The following is a 25,434-nucleotide window of genomic DNA, read 5'->3' as shown; positions in this document are numbered from 1 at the left end:
GGATGAACAGGACCCCGTGGTGTTGCCTCTGAATGAACAGGCCCCCGATCAATCGAGCCGGTTAGGGCTAGATGAACGGGACCCCGTAGAGGGCTGGATGAACAGTAGACGATGGAGGGCAGGATGAACAGTAGCCCGTGGAGGGGTGGTTGAACAGGAGCCCGTGGAGAGGGCTGGTTGAACAGTAGCTGGTGGAGTAGCGTGCGGTGGAGGCTGGATGAACAGGAGCCCGTGGATGAACAGTCGCAGGTGGAGGCTGGAGGAGGTCGACGGTGGATGAACAGTAGCTCGTGGAGGCTGGAGGGGGTCGACGGTGGAGATGAATAGTATCCCGTGGAGTCCCGTTTTGCTGTACGCCACACCCCTCCCGATGAACAGGACCTCCGTTTCGACCGTAGCACTCCAACACAAGTCCGTTTCGTCCGTTTTGCGGTATGCCACACCCCTCCCGATCAACAGGACCCCCATTTCGACCGTAGGAGGTCCGTTTCCTCCATTTTGCGGTACGCCAGACCCCTCCCGATGAACAGGATCCCGTTTCGAACGTGGTCGGTCGAACACAAGGCCGTTTCCTCCGTTCTGCGGTACGCCAGGCCTCGTTTCCATCGCCTGTTCCATCCAAGCCCTCCCGATGAACACGACGCATTCCGTTGCCTCCCCATGAACACGACGCATTTCGTTGCCTCCCCATGAACACGACGACGATGCTGTTTCTCCGTTCTGACCCAGCCATGTACACGAGCCCTCGCCGTACGTATATATGCGCGAGTAGGCGTTCGAGACCCCGCCCGTATGTACACATACGTGGCCGTATTTTCTTTCTTGCACCCTGACCGCTGTACGTACGTGTACATGCTACATGCGCGCCTCTACTACGACACGTGCGCGCCTCTACATCGACCAGTATATATGTACATACACGTTCGCGACTAGAATGACAACGCTACGTACGCTTCGACCAGGTGGGTCCCGACTGTCAGGCACTTCCTTGCGTGCGAAGATGTAGCTGGTGGGTCCCAGCAGTCAGGGGGCGAATAGTTTTTTTTGCCTGGACGCACTTCCTTGCGTGTGAAGGTGTAGCTGGTGGGTCCCAGCAGTCAGGGGGGAAACGTTTTTTCATGAAATACGGTGGCCCGTCTGGTGTCCCCGCTATCAGGTGGAGGAATAATTATTTTGCACGTAATAAGGAGGCACTTCCTTGCTGCGGCCGTGGACCCAGCTGTCAGCCTCTCCACGTACAGTCCACGTCTGATGGAAGTCGTTCCTTGACCACGTTGACCACGCCGCACCGAGAGCACCAAGGCGGTGGACGACGGCGAGGCCTAGGAAGGGGACGACAGGGTGCCGGGGAAGACGCGGCAGTGGAAGCCCGCGCGGAAAGGAGTACGAGGGTTCACTGGTTCGGCTGCGGTGTGAGGATGCCGTCGCTGCAGGGCCTGGCCAGCGGTGGGAATAGTAGGGGGCGATGAGGCCTCCGCGGCAGCACAGCCGGCCACGGGAGGCAGGAGCATGCGGCATGACCGACGCTGCTTTCGGCAGCTGGAGCAAGAAGACCAGAGGTTGAAGAAGCACTACGGCCGTTGGATGGACATCGTACGGTCACTGGAGCTAGAATCGTTCATATTGACAAAAGTTGACAAAGGCCCCCGTCCCAGTCAACTTAGTAGGCCCACAAGTCAGCCTCCCACCATGGTGGGTCCCAGCTAGCAGGGGGAGTATTCATTTTTTTGTGCGTAATAAGGAGGCACTTCCGGTGGGTCCGAGCTGACAGCAGGGGAACGTTTTTTTCGTGAAATATGCTGGCCCGTCCGGTGGGTCCGAGTAGTCAGGGGGAAACGTTTTTTCGCGAAATAAGGTGGCCCGTCCGTTGGGTCCCTGCTATAAGGTGGAGGAATAATTATTTTGCGCGTAATAAGGAGGCACTTCCTTGCGGCCGCCTGGACCCAGCCGTCAGCCTCTCCACGTACAGTACTCTTCCGATGGAAGTCGGTCGTTGACCACGTTGACCATGCCATGCCGAGAGTACCAGGCCGGTGGTCTGGACGATGGCGAGGCCTAGGAAGGGGACGACGCGGAGTCGGGGAAGACGCAGCAGCGGAAGCCCGCGCTGAGAGGAGTACGAGGGTTCACTGGTTCGGCTGCGGTGTGAGGCTGCCGTTGCCGCAGAATAACAGGGGGTGTGGGTGAGTGGAGGGATGGCCCGGCCAACGGTGGGAGTAGTATGGGGGCGGTGAGGCCTCCGCGGCAGCACAGCCGGCCACGGGAGGCAGGAGCAGGCGGCACGACCGGCGCTGCTTTGGGCGGCTGGACCAAGAAGACCAGAGGTTGAAGAAGCACTACGGCCGTTGGATGGACATCGTATGATCACTGAAGCTAGAAACATTTATTATTGACTAAGTTGACAAAGCCCTTGGTACGCTCCAACTTAGTAGGCCCACAGGTCAGCCTCTGAAACGATGCGCCCCAGATGTCAGGGGGAGGAATCATTTTTTGGGTGGCCGAAGCTAAGAATATCCGAGATAGAAGAAGAAGCACGACATCCGTTGGATAGACATCCAACGGCCACTGCTTCTAGAACCGTGTGTTGACTATAATAAGTTGGCAAAGCCTTGCATATGCGTCAACTTATTTTTTTAGGGGACACGTCACTTAGTAGGCCCACAAGTGTGTGGCAGAGAACTTATAGCCCATTTGCGTTTTGTAAGAATGTACAACCCATTTTGGAATTCTAATGGAATTTACAACAGCCCATTTACAGTTTGTTAAAAGTATAGCCCATTTTCTAGCTAGGACAATGATTAATAATTTCAACCAACGGTTGAAGACATAATTCAATAAAATTTCCCACATTTTGATGGGCTCCGAAATATTTTTATCCCGAAATTTCTAGTCAGATTAAATATAAATTTGTATTACGTAAAAATCCAACGAAACATTTCGCGTGCAACAATGAAAATTTAAGATTTTCAAAATCCATAAATAATATTTTATAAACTAATTTTGTGTTTGGTGCATTTTTTTATAGTTGCTGCCCAATTTTTATAATTACATCCCATTTATTATTTTTAAAGCCCATTTTCCTGTTAAGCCTAATGCATCCCTCCTAGGAAAGAGTTGCAGCCCAGCGGGGTGGAGAATAACAAGTTGACCTTGCCTGGGTATTCCTCAAAAAGACGTATAGCTGGGCTAGCCATTTTCATCTTGAAAAAATTAGTATCTGGGCTGGATATCTGGCCTGGGCTAGACAGGCCACAGCCTGCCCAGTTAATACCCTGCTCTCCTCTGAACAACAACGAAATCATCGCCAAGAAAAACTCTGCAGTGCTCACGCCTCAAAAACACAAATACTGCTCAAGCTGCTTGGTCCCAGCTGTCGGCCTCACCTTGTGCAATTCTCTCATTTATATTGACTATATAGGTTGACAATGGTGTGGGACCGTGATGTCAGGAAACCAGGAGAAAGCAAAAAAAAATAGTTGTACATAATAAGGAGGCACTTGCGTACGTACGGCTATGGCCCTAGTGGGTCCCTAGTGTCATCCAGTCAAAATAAAGTCATCTCCTGAATCCTCATGTTCGTTGACGATGTTAACAATGCTCGGCGCCACGGCGAGCGCAACAACTCGAAGGACAACGGAGAGGGCCTCGCGGGCCCTACGGATGGTCTGATACAGCGCCCGCTACTAATTCAGGAAGCCAGGATCATGGGACACCTATGAGCACCTTCGAGAAACCGAGACGGCATGAAACGGTAAGGCCGCGCTTGGGAGCTCTGGTTTATTTCAAACCTGTATTAACATACAAGTGTAATTTACTCGTCATCGAAAACAACGCGTAAAATACAGGCGTAATGAAACCGAGGGCCCGAGGTCTATAAGTAAAACTGCCGGGTTACGCGTGTAATTTGAGAGACCACTGTATATTTTACGAGCACTGCTATATGGACGACATTACCAAATGATACATGCACGACGTGTGTATCATGCCATCCATGGGCAAGGCTGAAACAGCAGCTAACGGCTGGATTAGCAATCGTCCGAGTGTGGTTCAGCGTTTTTATCGTGTGTCAAGTACTTTCGATATTTTACTAGTCGAAATCGACCAACCAAGCGCCTTCGCCCAAGACCATTTTCTTTAATTTACAAGCATCAGTTTTACAAGCGGTTTTGGTTGGAAAACGATGATCCAATCACGGCCTCATATCATGAGTTGGTCGGAAGATCATATGGTTTCACGTCTAACCTACCCGACTTTTCGTATAGGCTATGAATGAAACATCAGACGATGAACTTCTTAAGCATAGAAACAACAGAAGAGGATGATCTTCTTAACAAGAAAATCACTGGCATTAGATCGACATGCAAAACAATACGAAGCATTATTCTCAGGAGGCATGGTGAACAGCTTGTGATGCCGCATGCCACAACATTCCAAGCTCAACTTTGCAATCAAACACAAGGCCTGGCATTACATACACAATATTCAGAACAAACTCTTAACACAGGAATATCTCAGCAGAGTAACTATTTACTTCTAAACTGAACACATGAATAGGAAAAAACACTCGACGCTGCTCACAGCAAGGGCATCCCACTCAAAAATATCAAATGCATGTCTTCTGGCTAACATCAATGAGCAAATTTTGACAAGGTTTTCCAATTCCAATATATTAAACTAATGTCTTCTTGCTAACATCAATGATTAAACTTTGACAAGCTTTTCCCATTCAAAATATGTAATGCCTATGATCGTGGAGTCCTGTCGTAGCTTTTATACTTGTTTGGGCACTTTTTTGCCCAGGGCACTCCATGTATTGTTAAATTGCCAATGGTCTCTGCAGACTAGTCATGTCACCGGTGTCTAATGATACTATGTAAATCTTCTCAGTCATTCCTTCTGTAATGTAGCGCAAATAGTGACTGCTTCTTTCTGCCAAGTGGAATGACCAACTAGACCCAGTAATGCAGCAGTTTGCCTTACACATTGGCTCCTTTTGTGCAGTTCAACTAAAATCGAAGTCGGAATAAAACCGAGCTTTAATTTTGATATCCCTGTAAGCAACAATAGGTATAAGGGAAACAATTACTAAGAAATAATGGTTGATGACTTGTACTCCCAGAAGAAAAGCATCTACTAATCTACTTTATCTTAATGGGAAACAAAGCAGGAGAGTAGCAATTCTCCATCAGTGTGATTCATTCATATTGACTGAGACATTATCTTAACAATGCCTTGTTTCAACATGTATAAAGAACGACAAAGCTTATAAAGGGGGTGATGCTGAATTTGTTGTAACAAAGCAACAAGCATCATATCTGGCTTGGTCCCATTTTTGTTCACTACTTAATGGGAAAAGATAGCAATACAATAGCTTCAATTCATCATTTATTTAAAACAGTACCAATACAAGTAGCACAACATCTCAAAACACACTGCACGATCATGTGGATGAAGGCAAGTACCAACCTATCATGACGCACACAAGATCACGTACGAATCTGCCAACACGAATAGGAAATCCAATCTCGTTTTTTACAGTTGCACTGAAATCAAGCAAAGTGTTTCACGTAGCGAAGCAAAATGTCACAATAGCAACAAGTTGAATAGATATCCATGTATAAACAGAGGCAAAAAAGGAATCAATTACTAGCTAATAAAGGAGGATGAAACATGCGGCCACAAAAATGGTAATCCCGCCAATCCCTAACAAGTGTTGCAGTTTTGAAATAAGATTCAGTAGTTAATTCTGAGAGTGGCATCAATTACTGGCTTATAAAGGGGGTGATGCTGAATTTGTTGTAACAAAGCAACAAGCATCATGTCTGGGTTGGTCCCATTTTTGTTCACTACTTAATGGGAAAAGACAGCTATACAATAGCTTCAATTCATCATTTATTTAAAACGGCACCAATACAAGTAGCACAGCATCTCAAAGCACACTGCACAATCAAGTGGATGAAGGCCTGTACTGATCTTTCATGAGATGACCAACATAAAATACGAATCTACCAACACAAATAGGAAATCCAATCAAGTTTTGCGCAGTTGCACTGAAATCAAGCAAAGTTGCCGGTGTGACATTTAAGTTTTCTATAGCAACAAGGTGAACAGATATCCCTATTTTAAGAGGCAAAAAAGAAAACAATTACTGGCCAATAAAGGAGGATGAAACATGCGGCCATAAAAAGAAGCATCTACCTTATCTTGATCGAAAACAAAGTATAGGACAGTAGCATTTCTAAAATGGTTGCATTGATTCATATTAACAGAGAAATTCTTTTAAAACAGATCAGTAGTTAATTCTGAGATTAACAACAGCAAAATAGCTGCATGGGACATGCCAGCACCATGTGCGTCCACACGTATAAATGGGTGATGCAGAGTATGTAGCCAAGCAGCATATATGCGCTGGTCCCATATTTGTTCTCTTTGAACCTTCTTCCTATGTGAGGGCAGCAAATCTAGTCGTGCACAAACTACCCGACCCCCCAGTTTCTTTCCCTTTTCAACAAAGAGATCAGTTCCTTACAGATGTGTGTACTGGGTCACCCCCTTTTTCCCTTTTCGACCTACAAAGCGGCTGGATAGCCAATCTATACTACTTTCTGCCCCTCCTTTCCTCATTGAACTACATCATAGATTCTTGCTCCAGCCCACCGCACCCTTCTTTCCTCTTTGAACCAAGACCTAGGTTCGATTACAGATCGAAAAAGATCCACATGCAGCTAGAGCAACGACGGTTTCAAAGAAACTTATACCTTAGGGTCATCGGGATGTGGCAAGGCGTGCGGCGGGAGGCCGGATCTGCCCACACTAAGTACGACAGCAAGGAAGAAGGGGTCGGTGGCCCTCCCGCACAGGCGCTGGGTGAAAGAGAACAGCGCAGCCGGCAGTGGATTGCCTCCCTCGCCGAAGGCGATAGAGTGAACGCTGCACCTCCTCCCCTTCCCGGTGCGACGGGATACAGACGCCTCCTTCACCAGCTGTGAGGGGGGAGAGAGAGATAAGAGGCCAACACAGTCTTGTTTAGATCTGGTGAAGAGAGGGTGAGATACTGTGAATATAGCAAACCCTAGCAAATGTATCTAGACTCATTTTAGTGCTAGATACCTCCGTATCTAGACAAATCTAAGACAAGTAATTCGGAATGGAGGGAGTAACATATATGTAGTGCGGCGAGCGTGTGGAGAGTGCAAACCCTAGCGAACAAGCGCTGAGGCTCCCGCTTATATATATATACTACTGTAGTATGGACTAAGCTCCGGTGCCTTCACTGCACCTGCTTTTGGCTGTATGACAGGTGAGCCAGCCACATTTTGGGCCCACTTGTTGTAAAACCCTAGCGAAAATTGCATCAACGTGAAAGACGACCGCATCTCCAATGCAACCAAGGTGAACTAACGAAGGATATCATCTTTGTGCGTAACAAGCAAAGAGCACTGATGGAAGACATCTTGTTTTTCGTTGAAAATCGATCAGCTTCACCAGCCGACGCAACCACGAGGCGCAACCATGAGCATCGATAGGTCATCGTGGTGATGCATCATCCATTTGGCATCAAGTTTGGGTGAGGCACCTAAGAAGTTCGACAAATCCTACTATGGTCTGTTTCTTCTCAGTAATCAAGCTCGAAGAAGGAAGAATCACGTGGCAGAGGACAGTGAGGTGAAACAACAATGGCCATCCAATTTTGTGCAGTTCCACTAAAATTGAGGAAGACATGCCCTGGTATGGAGACACGCATCGCTGTTTCCAAAAATATAAAAAAAGGGTTAGCAACGACATCTCAATTGTCAATAAGAATTAATGAAAAGTACACCAACAAACAGAAGCATCATAATTATCTTGATGGGAACTAAACCAGGATACCTGAGAAAAAAAGCATTTCTTCATTTAACCAGTGATAGTACTACCACCATACGGACAATGACCGCACAACCACTATGTACTTTTTGTCGAAACAACATGTATACCTCCACCGAGGCATAAATCATGACAACTTTTTGAGTGGCATTTCCTCTATAATAGTACTAGTAGGTGATGTTGGACCAGCCGACGAACCCTAGCTACTATGCATGGGGAGCTGGGGAGTAGTTGCATAGAAGAAAACCCGCACGCAACGACCTAGGGAGCTGGACCAGTACAAGAAGTTATACCTCAGGTGGGCGAGATGTCGTTTAGGCGGGCGGGCGGGATCTGCCCACACGACGGCAGCGAACAAGGGCGCGAAGGATCTTCATCCGCGCCAGCGCCAGCTCCGAGAGGACGGTGCGCATCGGCTTCCTCCGTCGCCGACGGTGACAACGTCAACGCTGCACCTCCTCACCTCCCGCAGCGGATGGGATTCGGCCGGATCTGTGACCACCGGTGAGGAGAGAGATAGAGTGGACACTGTCATCTTGTTTTGATATGGAGAGGGTGAGAGAGCGAGACGCGAGAAACTCTATCAAACAAGAGGCTATAATGGAGTAAAAAAATCTCTCCATAGCAGTGGTTTTAAATAGAATACGCGTGTTCCCGGAAAAAAGAAATGAAAACTGGCGGACAATTTTTTAAGGGTCTGTCTAGGACACATATAGATGTGACATAGTTATGTCACATATAAGTTGATGTCTACTTTGTTTGTGGTCTTTTCCTAGTTGTTTTTGTTTCTTGTTGCTACATTATATACTTGTGGGAGCTTAGATGTGATATCCTTAAATAACATCTAGAAGTGAATTAGACAAACTAATTTTCTAACGTACCAAGAAAGAAAACTCGATCAAAAACACGCCCCCGCTTCCAGGTCGCGAGAGTCGTCGCGCACAGACACATAGACATATACATGCATATCCGTGTTTACGTAAAATTCGATTTCCATCTCCAATCATATTTGTCCAACTGGCACATTATTTACGTTGTTAATTATATATGCAACAATATTAACGTACAACATCTCTTGTTTGCGCATGTCCGGACCGCTGCCACGGCCGATCCTGACCAACCCGAACCCTCTTCATCACCCGCGCGTGCTTCCCACCCGAAACGGTCAGTGACGCATTCATGCCCGGCCAGAGCGGACGCGACCTCTCACTGGCGTCGGCATTGGTTGCGGCGCGCCGGCCGAGCGAGCGTCGCCCGCGCCGCTTCCGGGTGCACGCGGCTGCTCCGCGTTCAAAGGTCGCAATAGCCAGCTACAACATGCGCGATCTCTTCCAGTAGTAAGTTCTTGGGAGTCCGTGCTACAGTTAGCTGTCCTCCCCCAACTCATCAATCTCTTCCAGTAGTGCTAGTACTCCATGGCGCGATCCATCGACAAGCAGGCGGGAAAGTTATGGTATACTACTCGGTTTGCGGTGAGTGGCATGCCGAGCGACCGTGTGGGGTCGAGCCGTGGAGGAGGGTGAGACACGAACACGACATACGTGATTTAAACGTTGGTTTTGCTTGATGGCGCGATCCAACGAAACGAAACGTTGGTTTCTCTCCGTTTCCATTTTTTCTTTGGAAAAACGGAAACTTTTCCACTCCATTTTCATTCCTATTCCAAGGTTGCCCCGTTACAACATTCCATCAAATACAAAGGAAAACTAACACGCATGCTGATCCATCTCAATGATTCACAGATCATAGCCAATATTTACTTCACAACTAAAGAAAAAAGTTTTGAGAGCGTGTACGATAGAAAAACTACTGATGGGGTCACTACGACTTAAACCCTAAACCCTAAACATGATTTAATTTCCTGGCCAGGTAGAACCTGTCGAAGGAATGTGCTAGAGGGAGATTCTTTAGTGAGAATGTCAACAACAATAGAAGCAACACTCTTTGGTTCTCCACCTTCTGGTACCTCTTGTTCGATAGCACTTTCCATGTCAGGAAGGAAAGACGGCTGGCACCCTCGGATCATACGATGCTTTTGTGCAGTTCCACTAAAATCGACATGAGTATCCCTGATGGCAAAGATATTGAAGAAGTGTGATTAGAATAATAGTACTGGCACTAGTTCATGAGACATAAACTCATCACAAATAGAAGACGGTAGAAGTAGAGAAAGATCGACATGGAGATGGAGCTACGGCAGTGGAGCAAGCCGGCTCCAAAAGGAAGATGGACTACCTGGGACGTCGGGCTGTAGCTAGAAGGGCGGTTGGGACGCGGCATCGGCCCATACCGCGGTGACTCCCGATTGGGACGCACCGACTGTGGGTTTTCTCCCTCGCCGATGTCGACCGCGTCTACGCAGAACATTGTTCCATTCCCCCAGCCGCGGGATCAGGCCCGTCGTTCTATGCTTGTGAAGAGAGCAACCTAAGTAAGCAGGCTTGTAGCTTAGGCTCCTGCTAGTGTAGATATAGTGGTTTTCTTTTTCTCTCCATATCAACCATTTTACATTGCATATGTGTCATTCAAGAGTGAAATGATGGTTGCTTCTTCCGACTAACTTACTGTGTGATTTGACTGCTCCTTAGTGGCCCCTACACGTACTCGCCCTACGTGTATGCAACAGTCACATGTACACATGGACGCAAAAACGCGCGCGACGCCCTAATGCATGCATGTCCGAGCACACGATGGAACACACACGGTCACGCTCAAGTGCTCAACCTACACGTGCATGCACACACATACTCAGTCAGGGTGAGCTAGTGGCCGTATGAACACCGGAATATATATATATATTGAGCGCAATGAGCGTATTATGAAGTCCACTGACCGTATAAAAATATACAGTGACAAACACTGTATTTATCTCGTTTGAAATTAAGCCATATTAACCGGAGAGGAGGCAGCATGGACTAGCATTACTTTGTTGTGTCCCGTCAACTTGCCGAACGAGGAGAAGGTTGCAGGGCGGGAGAAGCTTGCGCGCGGTGGCTCGCAGGACAAGGAGAAACTTTTGACTAATGCAAGCTCTCCCTCGCTCAGGCGGTGGATGTGCAACAGTTAATTCGGTGTCAGATTGCCAGAAGCATATACTATACTACTAGTGCTATTATTGTTTGACTTCCCGAACAGCCAAGCGCAAAGTTTACTAGTACTACTACTATAGTCCATAAAGGTACATACTATACTAGTACTACGAACCGGATGGAGGAGCGTCCGCACTCTTATTATAATTTTAAAATATGATAAAGCAATCTTCAACACATTTGGTTCTCTTCGAGGGTTATCGCATGTGATAATGGAAGTTGATTGCATGGAACACTCGCTACAATTCTCGCTTAATTCTGGCTCATATCCTGTTACAAATAGTAGCACTCAGTAATATTTCCTCTTTTTTTGTTATTCATCATGTAAACAGGTCAGCAAACCTTGCGGCGCATCTTCGTGCGAACCGTGCTTGCTGCACTTTGAATGTGGCCGAGAGCTGGCTTGATGAAACACCTCGCTTCCTACTTCTTTTTTTGCGGGGTACCTCGCTTCCTGGTGACCAGTGTCTTGGATGATCGTCCTAAGAATGCTTATATGTGAATAAAGCTCTCTCATTTACCCACAAAAAGATTAAGCCATATTAACCAGAAAGGAGGGAGTATGGACTAGCACTACTTTTTGGTGTGTCCCGTCAACTCGCAGAACGAGGAGAAGCTTGCAGGACAAGGTGAAGCTCGCTTACGCCTTTTGACTAATGCAACCTACCCTCGGTGGACATGCATCAGTCCATTCGGTGTTAGATTGTCAGAGGCATACACTATAGTACCCAACATGCGGAGTACCATAATTGTTCGACTTCATGAAGGGGCGAAGAGCCAAGCGCAGTAGTACACGTACTTGGTTTTGCACCTTCATACTACTCCACCCCCCGTCACAGTTTACAGGGCGCGCTTCATTATGATGCATTTCTCTCAATGCATTTCCACCACCAGAGAGACTTTAGACGCGTTTGGTATAATGCTCAATTAACTAGGGCGTGGTAACCGCAATCAAGTCCACAATTTTCTCTCCATGTACTGTACTACTACGGAGTGCATGCATGTGTGTACCCAGGGAGGAAGCACTGCATGCATGTGTGTACGCATTATTCCCTCTAGTAATAGACGTCGTGCTATAACTACCAATGCTATTTTTCAGGCCGATCGCTAGTCGCCTTGGTCCCACAGATTTTTTTCTTTTTTCTGAAAGCGCGCTGTATAAACAGTGACGGATGGAGTAGTATGAGCGGATTCAAAGAAGAGCATATTGATGGTTGCTTCTTCAGAGAAACTTACAGTGGGAAAGGTGGGGCTTATGATTTGACTGCTCATTACTCACTATTAATGCGGCTCAACGACCGGGCTGAGTCTCCCATGCGGTTGTGCACTACCCCCTCGATTCTTAAATATACTCCGGAGTATTTGTCTTTCTAGAGATTTCAACGAGTGACTACTCAAATATTTGTCTTTTTAGAGGTTTCAAATGGACTAGCACATACGGATGTATATAGACATATTTTAGAGTGTAGATTCACTCATTTTGCTCCGTATGTAGTCACTTGTTGAAATCTCTGTTAAGATGAATAGAATATTTAGGAACGGAGGGAGTACACATACGAAGAAAAATGAGTGAATCTACACTCTAAAATATGCCCGTTTGAAATTTGTAAAAAGACAAATATTTAGGAACGAAGGAGTATAATTTTGTGCATGGCACATGGACCCGGATGATGAAGAGGCTTCTGGCAATGCTATCAAGCTTCCATCATTTGTTTACATAATTGACGTACTATACAAATAATTTTCCAGCGACATGAAATTGTACAATGTTGTGAGCTTTCAGCTTTTGTTTCATGTGTCTTGCCATCGATGCTCTTTCGGAAACAATAAAAAACTAACTTCCTTGCTAATGCATGTCAATTATTAGCAGATCAGAGCTAATAATTACATCATAAATGAAGAAAAAGTTGTGAGAAGGTGTTAAATTAAAATTGATCCATGCTTTCATTGGCAGCAACGTCCCCCCAGCTCTGTCTAAATCAACAAGGCATGTTGGAAAAAAAGTAGCTGTCTGGAGCATGCAACATTCCGATCATTTTGTGCAGTTCCACTAAAATAGAGCTGAGCGTCCCTGTTCCAAAGATATCAAGTGTGATTACGATAATAGAGGACTGTTGATGAAACAATAAACACACAAATAGAAGCCGGCCACCTTTGCAGTCTCTCTTAAGACTAACTAGTTGGAGAAGATTAGGCTCAGAGTTGGATGAGGAGGATAGAGCAAAACCAATCTCCCTTTGTGCATTCGCGCTGAAATGTAGAGACGTTGCCCGTGTGACATTTTAGTACAACTGCACAAAACACTCTTAAGAAAAAAGTGATTTGTGCAGTTCACCAAAAGGTCGCAATAGCAACGATGTGAAATGGATAGCCCTGTTTGCAAAAAAGAGATAGAAAGGAAACAATTACTGGCCAATAACAGTTGATGACACGTGCGACGACAAAAAAGAAGCATATTCCTTGTCCTAAGGGAAGATAACAACATGGTTGTGTTTGTCTAAAACGGTGTGAGGACGAGAATGCAATATGGAAAGTACGCCCGATGAGCTACGTTTTGGGCAAAGAACTACGGAAGATCCACATGGAGCAACGTGGGAAAACGGGCAGTGGAGCAAGGTCGGAGGGGATACCTGGAGGTCGTCGGGATGTAACTAAGTGAGCGACGGCGGGCGGAACCTGCGAGCAGGTGGCGTAGGCCCTGTCGCGCCGGAGCTTGGTTAGAGAGAACGGTGTGTACCGCAGATCGGGACATGTTGCCTCGGCGCCGTCGAATGGAGAAACGATGCACTTCCTCCCTTTCCCCCGGCAGACGGGATGCGGCCGGATCAGTGACCAACCGTGAGAGAGAGAGAGGCCACCGCACTCCCTTTCCCCTGGCGGACGGGATGCGGCCGGATCAGTGACCAACAGTGAGAGAGAGAGAGGCCACCGGAGCCTTGTGTGAGATACTCTGAAGAGCGGACTACCTTTTCCTCCATAAAAATCGTTTTATATTATGTGTACGTGCCATTGAGCGCTATAACTTTATTTAAAAATAATGCGGCAATGCATCAAGTCGAACTTTGTTTCGTGCACGCGTGGTACACGACCTCCCTAGGTAAACAACTGCTATAGTCGTTCAAATTAGCACGTGGGCTGCCATTTCGTAAAGAAATGAGCTCCACCGTGTACCCGCGTGGGTGTGGCTGGGCACGAAGCGTGAGTATGTGCACGGTGCACCTATTCTCTTCTTGTATACGTACACCACCTGCGTGGGGTTGTGTGAGAGATACAAACCTAGAGAGATATAGTGTGTGGGTTCTTGAGAGTTTTTTTTGTGGGGGGGGGGAGGGGTCAATCAAAAAATTAACATATGCAATGTGTGTGAAATAGAGTCCTGGATATAACATATATATAGAGGGGGCGATCCATGAGAAGAGAGTGGAGGTATCATCGGCTTGAGGTGTCCATAGAATCGAAGAGAGGGATGATGTGTGTGTGTGTGTGTGCACGCGCGATCGATAAAGAGTGCCATCGAATTTGTGTGTGCCCACGTCAAAGATATAGAGTGGTTGACCTACTGGAACATGAGATGGGACATGTGCAGTTTGTCTCTGTGGCATGGATACCTACCTGCAGCGCTCGACTATCGGTGTGTGGTGGGGGAATAGGGAGGGCCAATTAACTATAGAGGTACAATGGCTGGTATATGTGTGGAGGAGGAGAGAGGCCTACCTCATGTATTAAGGAGATCGATCTGCCTCATGTATTAAGGGAGATCGATCGACATCCATGCATATGTGCAGGAGATGAATAAGGTTGGGAGAGAGACAGAGCTAGAGTGTTGGAGGGGGTGGTAGTGGAGTTGCTTCTAACAAATGGTGGGATAGGCTTGCTAGACAAACGGAGGGCACGCCCGCAATATCAATAAGAGAGGAGATGGCTGCTTGTTGTCTGTGCACGTGCGTGTGAGAGACGGGTCAGGAGGCATGCACGAATGATGAGGGGGGACGATGTGGCTGTGGTAAGCAGACGTAACTACATAGGAATATCAATCGCCCTTTGTAAGAGAAAGGAGAGACATAACTTGTGAGGTACGTCGATCGATGGGGGGGTAGTTAAAGTCGATCTAGGTATATGTTGGGAGATCGATCAGTATACATGCATGTGTGTGTTAGAAGCAAATGAGGCACGAGGAGAAGGATAGAGAGAGAGGGATGCATGTAGGAGGTGGTATGAGAGGCATACTATATCGAGGGGGAGGAGTGTGCGAGTACGAGAACGATGAAAAGAGTGGTGGGAGTGAGGCATGGACGGTGACAAGAGAAGAGGGGAAGCTTGTTTTTGTGCTAGGCACACCTGGCTAGAGAGGCATATCGATCGATGTGTGCCTTAAAGAAGGAGTTGGGGGGCCTACACACACCATGGGTGAACGACCTAAAGTGAAAAGACGAATTTGCGCGATGGAGCAAGAGAATGCTGAGGGAGGGTGAGAGGGATGCGGGCGTGTGCATGCACAAGAGAAAGTTAGCGCTAGCTACAAAGATAAGAGGGTTGTGTGGGTGTAAAAGACGAATAGAGATCATATATACTTCATTATAAGAAGCGAATTCAGATATTTGAAGAATTTATCATAGTGTTTCAAACCGACAGATGTGTGAATATATATAACGATGATACATATGGTGTGGTTATGAACATGGTATACTACATTTAATATATTTTATCTGTACTCTTATAAAAAACGGAGTTGTTGATGATGGTGTGCCTGCCATCCTGCATTATAGGCCGTCTGATTTATATCTGGCGGATAGCAAGGAAACTATGATGGTTGAAGTTGGCAACAATCATGATTGTAGATTCTTATTGAAATAGAGAAATGAATTCAAATTTAGTTCGAATTGCAGCGGTAGTATAGACATTTGGAATGCACTAGAATGTTGGTATGAGTAGGTTACATGCTTTATACAGCAAGCGAAAAAATTTAATCGGACATAACATGGATTCATACTCCCTCCTTCCATCTATATAGGGCGTAATGAGATTTTTAAGACCGCCTTTGACTATTGACAAGATTAATAGTACATGACATGCACAATGTGAAAATTATATCATTGAAAGAACCTTTCATAGAAGAATTTAACGGTGTGTTTTGTGTAAGTTGCATGTCATATATCATTGCTCTAATATTTGGTCAAAGTTATCATCGAAAAACGCATTAGGCCCTATATAGATGGAAGGAGGGAGTAGCTTTGAATAGCATTTGTATAGTAAAATGGGGCAAGACTCTCTCTTTGTGTGGTGTGAATAGTTTTATTTTTTTCATTTTCTTTTTGGTTGAGGGAAGTGAGAATTGATTTCGTACGTACAAGTACAATATTACTACATGTTAGGCCTGTCCCTAAAATTCAACCCGCGACTTGTTATATCCCAAAAATTCAGATATCGTGCTCCCAAAACTGGCGCCTTCACAACCAGCGCCTTGCTATCCCGAAATTACAACGCGCGCGAACACTCCCTCCAGCTGCCAAATCCCGACATGCGAAATCCCCCTTCTAACCCTGAGCCGAAAGGGCCGCTAGTTCAAATCGGTGGGGGGGTACTTTTTTAACACACCCTACATTTTGGACAAGCGCATCCCTAAGTCATGCTTCACCCCCTCCCATCGCCCCCTTTTCGCCATTCGAAATCCCAGGCCGCCATAACCTCTCCGCTCCAGCGACAAAACCCCACCCTCCTCCGTCCGCCACGTCACCGCTGCCCAGCCGGAGCCTCTTCCCCGACAACGTCGTCCACCGCAACAGCTCGACATCCCTCGTCCACCTCCCCGGATGAGGATCCGTCGTCCATCTCGCCGTCCCGCCGGTTCAGCCGCCCCGTCCTCCACCTCCAAGGAGCTGCTCTGACGATCGCCTTGTCTATCATGGCTGCTCCATCCCCACAGCGCCGCCTTAACCTGCTCCACCGGAACCGCAACATCCTCGCCGACTCCTCGGACGAAGCCGAGGCCTACTCGGCGCCACCAAAGAGGTTGTACACTCATCGCATCACACCTTCTCCTTAACTCGACCTCCCGGCGCCGACGGTGCTCCATCCCGCACCCCCATGGAGCGGCTACCTTGAAGCCGGCGCCGCGGGTGACATATGCAGGGCGGCTCTCCCCCAGTGTGAGGCCCCTTCGGTGGCGGCGTCCATACCAGCCGGATCTGCTGCTGCTGTTGCTCCGGCTCTCACTCGATCGCTCACTCGCCCAGCTGCTGCTGCTGCTCTCCCCCTCGCTCGTGCTGCTGCTCTACTCTGATTAAGCCACACTTCAGTCGACTGAATCGACTTTTGGGTCAGTCGATTTTCAGGGGTTGGGGGGGGCTCGCTGGAGTTAAGGAAGAACCACCCGCAGCGGGGACGGGGGCTTGCCGGAGAGGTACCCCACTATCTATCTTAGGGTTTAGGGTGGGGGCGGGGGCCTAGAGGGCTGGCTGGGGCGGCGGTGGCGAGTTGTTTCGGGGCGGCGAGGCGGCGTTGGGGCCGACGGTTCGGCCGGTGGTGGCTGGCGGCTCAGGGGGGTGCAGGTTGAAGATGAACTGCAGGCCCTTCCTAAACTACATGTCAAGTGCCTCTCTGCTACCATTGCATTCAATTTCGACAGTAGCATTCAGATTCCGCAGTAAATTTCAGTTTCGACAGTTAAGTTCAGAGTCAACAGTTTTTACCTCATCTGTTATAGTCAGGTGGTTTTTGGTGATGTTAATTTTACATCCATTTTACATCATCTATTGGAGATGCTATTAGAATCCCACTTGAGATTGACGATGTCTGTCTTGTGATGCTTCAGCCTTGACGTCTTACGGCTCTTCGGAGCTGCTCCAACAACAGAACGATCCATCAGAACAGAGTAGTGCCCTAGACGCCGTCTACATCGCCCTTAGATCTTCCTCCACACCTCCGACAGCCACCTCTGCCTCAACTGCTTCAGCGACCAACCCAATGATGCTGACGTCGACACGGCTACGGCAAAGAGGTTGTACACTTGTTGCATCACTTATTACTATACATTCACGTCGATCCATTAGGGCTATTTTGATTCAAAGGAAAAACATCAATCCACTGGTTGTTACCATCACTCTAAATTTCTGCATGCTCTCCTTACATAATCCCACCATATTTTTTTCGTATGCATGTCAGATATTGTACACAGTCATGCTGAACATGTAGAGAAAAAGAGAAGAGTTTTGTGCGGCAATACAATGTCATGCAGACATCGCTCCATGGTGGGTTCAATGGAAAACCCTCCCCACCCCTCTCCAGATTGTAATCCAGAGGAAGATATCTGTTCTGAGGCGGATTCAGACGCCGCTGACCACTCCTATTTACCCCCCAAGGTGTTTTCTCTACCTTGGCATGATGATGTTGGTCATATCATGCATATGTTGCCTTGTAGTGCCTACTTTTGACATCATATATGTCATCTTCTTAGTTTAGACATGTTCTGTGATGCCACCTGTTTAGTTTCTATATCATATATGGGAATTATGCAGTCTCATGTCTTTTAGCCAGCCATAATATATGCGAAATGTGCAATGCCATCCTGTTTAACCAGGCATCATATATTTGAATGATATCTTTCCCATCCTTTTCTTCATTACATTTCCATTTGTCGACAATGTTTGTACATTAAACTACTCTTCCTGTGAATCAGCCATTTGGGTGGGAGATGGAAAAATCTGGAGTGAAAACAAGGCCTTCAGAGCAGACAGTGCTACCTGTCGAAGCAGATCTCTTGTTGGGTCCCGATAGCTCCTTAGAGATGGATTCAGAGACAGATGACCAGTCCTATTCCCCCACTGAGGTGTATGCTCTAACTTGGCATGGTTATACTGCTCATATCATGCATATGGTGTCTTGCATTGCATAGTTTAGACATCATATACACAATATTCAACACCATGTTCTTAGTTCAGACATCATATTGAATGCCCTCTGTTTAGCATATAAATCACATATGTGAATTAAATGATGCGATCCTGATTACTTAGATAACATGTAGGTGAATTATGTCATGCGATCCTGTTTAGTTATTCATCATATCTTTGAATTATGTTATGCTATGCTATCCAGTTTAGATAGACATCATATATGTGAAATTATGTCATGCTATCCATTTTAGTTAAACAATATACATGTCAACTATTTCATGCCCTCTTTTTTCCACACTATCTATTGCATCTGTCTCTCATACAATGTTTGTACATTCAACTATGTTTCCTGTTTATCAGCCATTTGAATTGGAGCGGGTGATGCCAGTATCCAGCGGACTAAAAACACAGTCTTCAAATAAAACAGTGCTACCTCTTGGTGGAGATAGCACCCCGGTTGTACATGCACAAGAACTAGCCCTACCACACATAACCCAAACTCTTGCAGATTTCACCCCTACTACGATGGACAGAGAACCAGCTTCACCCAATCTAACCCCAACCCTAGCCGATAGTAACCCAGTTCCTGTTGACACAACACCATCTCCACCACAGAGCACCCAAACAAGAATAGTTAGTAAGGCAGCTCCAGTGCCCAAAGGGCCAGTACTATCATGGCGAACCCCAACTCCACCAGTTAGTATGCCTATTCCTGTGGAGGAAGCACAACCAGCTAGTCGTAGTTTAGCATCTATCGCATTTGATGTTGTTAAATCGTATGTGCGTATCTTCCCATCTTGGAAATATTATACTGAAGATGAAGGAAAATGCCAGTTGCAGGTGTTTGTCCAGGAGTTATGTGTAAGTAATGTTATTCATGGCAATTACTTTGCTTCGTCCCATACATCCTACCTCCATGATGGTTATAATACAACAATTTTTCTCATTTTTCTCTATAGAGAAGGACCGATTTGGAAACTCAGGATGAGGTAACCTGTGCTAATACCTCTGTTATCTTCAAGAATGCTTGGTGGCAGTATCGGAATTACCTGAAGAAAACGTACTTCACTGGCAAAGAAACTCATCAAATTCCCTTACGTTCTCCTGAGACACATTTACTGGACGATGACTGGGAACGCCTTGTTCTGTACTGCTCTCGAACCAAGAATATGGTAAGGTCTATGAGCTCATTTTCTATTTGTAAGTATTATATTCTTGCGTCTTACTATACTCTGTTCATGTAGAACAAGTGCCTAAACCTGAAGAACAACTGTTCTAATTTAAGATTCCATTGCTACCATAGGACATAGATATATGTTTGTTTGATGCTTTTATTATGTACTAGTACTTGGCAATAGAAGACTTGGTAGTTTAATCCTGTCCACCTTACTAATGAACTGGTTCACCGAAATGAGTTTCATATACTAGTACATGCTAAACTTGTTATGTGTCTGCTTGTTTCTTCTTTTAGAATGCTGACATAATATTGGGGAAGAGTGCCTTATTAAGCAACGGTAAAGGAAGTAATGCAGATAAGGTTCAGGATAGTGACACATCCTTTCTTGGTTTTGTGTTGGAGTTACCGGCCACTACCGCTTGCACAAGCTATTCAAACTCATTGTCTGAATCAGTTCGGTTTCTTGAGTCTCAACTACAAGCTGAAAGACATCGATCAGCTGTGCTGCGACAAGAAGCGGAAGGACTGTGGAAGTCCTTGGAGCATTCGGATGCATACTTTCTGGTGCAACAGCAAGAGTTGGAGGATTTTAGCACCAAATAGGACAAAGCTAATCAGCTTGCTAAGCTTATTGCCAGCATGGTGGATACCCAGGATAACGTTTCTTGAGCTCTTCTTAAGTTGTTTCAGTTATGCTCTTGTTTTGCTGCCGCGTTTATTTGCACTGGTGGCCAATTTTGACGGCTAGTGTATATGATATGCTGCTTTGTTCCCTATATTTGCACTGGTGGCAAACTTTGATGCCCAGTGGATGTAATACGTGTAATAACCGTGATAGCCTAGCGTTAGTTGCTTGCTTATTTATTTCCCTGTTGTCTTGTTTATTTGTTTGCTTGTAGTCATTGCAGTTCTTTTTCCGTGGTTAACTAGTGGCTGCAATAACCATTTTTTAAAACTAGGCAACAATAACCATGGGCTAATATTTACTGTAGTGACATTGGGCCTCCTACGGGCCGTAGAAATAGTGGGCCTTCTATGGGCCGTAGAAACAGTAGTCCTTCTACGGGCCGTAGAAACAATGGGCCTTCTACGGGCCATATCATCAATGGGCCTTATACGGGCCGTATGATCGATTGGCCAAACATGGGCCAATAACAGGCCACATTATGACCGTAAACGGGCTAGAGTTGGAATCGTCCGTTCATGGGCCGACCGTAATGGGCCATCGTTAATAGGCCATATTTGACGACGCTATGAAAACGACCCAACATATTAACGGACCACAAACGGGCCGACTGTAACCACGGGCTGAATTTGGCCCACAAGCAGAAAATGACAGTAACGGGTCGTACGTAAACGAATGCTAGAAATGAGCCCAAGAATAAATGGGCTCTGAGAAGGCTGAAAGATAACACTGGCTGGAAACGGCCCAACGGAATAATAGGCCGTTAATGGGTATAAAGTGATACATTGTTCATTACGGGCCAGTTTCACCACGGGCCGTTAATAGGCCAAGAGTTACATAGGGCCTCATATGGGCTGAAAGACGTCATGGGCCATACATGGGCCAGAAGTGAAAACGGGCTAGAATCATATTGGATGGCCCAGATGACGCTACTGGGCCTAATCCGGATAGGGCGTAACGGGCCTTGGGTTAGCGGGCCGTAAATGGGCTATATACGAACATGCCGTTAAGTGGCTTTCCATGGGCTGGCCCGCCACCTTTTAACCAAGTCAAACGGGCCGGCCTTTTCACAGGAATGGGCCTCTCTTGGGCCGTGCCACATGTCGATGTATCATAGGCGCCTTTCGTCCAATGAGTGGTTGACATCTGTCCCAATGATGAGCCGACACGTGTTTCCTCCAGCCAATGATGATTTTACATGTGGAAAATCCCCGTTGGTCGGGGCTGTTAACGGGTTATTGGATCCAAAACCCGACCCGATAGCTTAACGACGTTCCATTACGGTGGATGCCACATGTCGGTCACCCTTGATGAAAGCACTTCTGTGACGCGCGATTTATCGTCATGGAAGTGGACACTTTCGTGATGATAATTTTGGTAATGTCATGGAACACTTCTACGACAGCACATGTATGACTATCTTGATTCTGTCATAAATTTGTCATGGATGTACATGCATGACAAAAAAGCGACCTACTGTGACAAACACGTATCATCACGGAAGTGTATTTTTTTGTAGTGTTGTTCCTAATGATAAAGATGAATTGAGTACACAAAGAATTATTACCGGTTATAGGATGGTAATTGATTTCCACAAATTAAATAAGGCTACTAAGAAAGATCATTACCCCTTACCTTTTATCGATCAAATGCTAGAAAGATTATGCAAACATACACATTACTGCTTTCTAGATGGTTATTCTGGTTTCTCTCAAATACATGTGTCAGCTAAAGATCAATCAAAGACTACGTTTACATGCCCTTTTGGTACTTTTGCTTATAGAAGTATGCCTTTTGGTTTATGTAATACACCTGCTACCTTTCAAAGATGCATGATGGCTATGTTCTCTGACTTTTGTGAAAAGATTTGTGAGGTTTTCATGGACGACTTTTCCGTCTATGGATCTTCTTTTGATGATTGCTTGAGCAAGCTTGATCGAGTTTTGCAGAGATGTGAAGAAACTAATCTTGTCTTGAATTGGGAAAAGTGCCACTTTATGGTTAATGAGGGTATTGTCTTGGGGCATAAAGTTTCTGAAAGAGGTATTGAAGTTGATAAAGCCAAGGTTGATGCTATTGAAAAGATGCCATGTCCCAAGGACATCAAAGGTATAAGAAGTTTCCTTGGTCATGCTGGATTTTATTGGAGGTTCATTAAGGACTTCTCAAAAATTTCTCGGCCTCTAACCAATTTATTACAAAAAGATATACCATTTGTCTTTGATGATCATTGTGTAGAAGCATTTGAAATACTTAAGAAAGCATTAGTCTCTGCACCTATTGTTCAGCCACCTGATTGGAATTTACCCATTGAAATTATGTGTGATGCTAGCCATTATGCTGTAGGTGATGTTCTAGGGCAAAGAGTTGATAAGAAATTAAATGTTATCCATTATGCTAGTAAGACTCTAGACAATGCTCAAAGAAATTATGCTACTACTGAAAAATAACTTTTAGCAGTTGTATTTGCTTGTGATAAGTTCAGACCTTATATTGTTGATTCTAAAGTAACTATCCACACTGATCATGCTGCTATTAAATATCTTATGGAGAAGAAAGATGCTAAACCTAGACTTATTAGATGGGTTCTCTTGCTACAAGAATTTGATTTGCATATTGTTGATAGAAAAGGAGCTGAGAACCCCATTGCAGACAACTTATCTAGGTTAGAGAATGTTCTTGATGACCCACTACCTATTGATGATAGCTTTCCTGATGAACAATTAAATGTCATAAGTACTTCTCGTAGTACCCCTTGGTATGCTGATTATGCTAATCACATAGTTGCTAAATTTATACCACCTAGCTTCACATACCAACAAAAGAAAAAATTCTTCTATGATTTGAGACATTACTTTTGGGATGACCCACATCTTTATAAAGAAGGAGTAGATGGTGTTATTAGACGTTGTGTACCTGAGCATGAACAGGAACAGATCCTATGCAAGTGCCACTCCAAAACTTATGGAGGACATCACGCGGGAGATAGAACTGCACATAAGGTATTGCAATCCGGTTTTTATTGGCCTACTCTCTTCAAGGATGCCCGTAAGTTTGTCCTTTCTTGTGATGAATGTCAAAGAATTGGTAATATTAGTATATGTCAAGAAATGCCTATGAATTATTCACTTGTTATTGAACCATTTGATGTTTGGGGCTTTGATTATATGGGACCTTTTCCTGCCTCTAATGGATATACACATATTTTAGTTGTTGTTGATTACATTACTAAGTGGGTAGAAGCTATTCCAACTAGTAGTGCTGATCATAACACTTTTATTAAAAGGCTTAAAGAAGTTATTTTTCTGAGTTTTGGAGTCCCTAGATATTTAATGATTGATGGTGGTTCACATTTTATTCATGGTGCTTTCCGTAAAATGCTTGCTAAATATGACATCAATCATAGAATTGCATCTCCGTATCACCCACAGTCTAGTGGTCAAGTAGAATTGAGTAATAGAGAACTCAAATTAATTTTGCAAAAGACTGTTAATAGGTCTAGAAAGAATTGGTCCAAGAAACTTGATGATGCATTATGGGCCTATAGAACTGCATATAAAAATCCTATGGGTATGTCTCCGTATAAAATTGTTTATGGAAAAGCATGTCACTTACCTCTCGAACTAGAACATAAGGCATATTGGGCAATTAAAGAGCTCAACTATGATTTCAAACTTGCCGGTGAAAAGAGGTTATTTGATATTAGCTCACTTGATGAATGGAGAAACCAAGCTTATGAAAATGCCAAGTTGTTTAAAGAAAACGTTAAAAGATGGCATGACAAAAGTATACAAAAGCCTGAGTTTAATGTAGGTGATTATGTATTGATATACACCTCTCGTTTAAGATTTTTTTCAGGGAAACTTCTCTCTAAATGGGAAGGCCCCTATGTTATCGAGGAGGTCTATCGTTCCGGTGCCATAAAAATCAACAACTTTGAAGGCACAAATCCGAAGGTGGTAAACGGTCAAAGAATCAAACATTATATCTCAGCTAATCCCATAAATGTTGAAACCAATATTATTGAAACCGTAACCGTGGAGGAATACATAAGGGACACTTTCCAGAATGTTTCAGACTCCCAAAAGGAATATGTATGTGGTACGGTAAGTAGATGATGGTGTCATGTGAATGTTTCAGTCTTGCTATAAGTAGTCATGTGAATTTGGTATTCGTTTGATATTTTGATGAGATGTATGTTGTCTTTCCTCTAGTGGTGTCATGTGAACATCGACTACATGACACTTCACCATTGTTTGGGCCTAGAGGAAGGCATTGGGAAGTAATAAGTAGATGATGGTTTGCTAGAGTGACAGAAGCTTAAACCCTAGTTTATGTGTTGCTTCGTAAGGGGCTGATTTGGATCCATATGTTTCATGCTATGGTTAGGTTTACCTTAATACTTTTGTTGTAGTTGCAGATGCTTGCAATAGAGGTTAATCACAAGTGGGATTCTTGTTCAAGTAAGAACAGCACCCAAGCACCGGTCCACCCACATATCAAATTATCAAAGTACCGAACGTGATGAAAACTAGCTTGACGATATTCCCATGTGTCCTCGGGAGCGCTTTTCCTTATATAAGAGTTTGTACAGGCTTGTCCTTTGCTACAAAAAGGATTGGGCCACCTTGCTGCACTTTATTTACTTTTTTTACTTGTTGCTCGTTACAAATTATCTCATCACAAAACTATCTGTTACCACTTATTTCAGTACTTGTAGAGAATACC

Source organism: Triticum aestivum, chromosome 1A (assembly GCF_018294505.1).
Source record: "Triticum aestivum cultivar Chinese Spring chromosome 1A, IWGSC CS RefSeq v2.1, whole genome shotgun sequence".
Classification (NCBI taxonomy): domain Eukaryota; kingdom Viridiplantae; phylum Streptophyta; class Magnoliopsida; order Poales; family Poaceae; genus Triticum; species Triticum aestivum.
Note: the sequence above shows the minus strand (reverse complement) of the source record.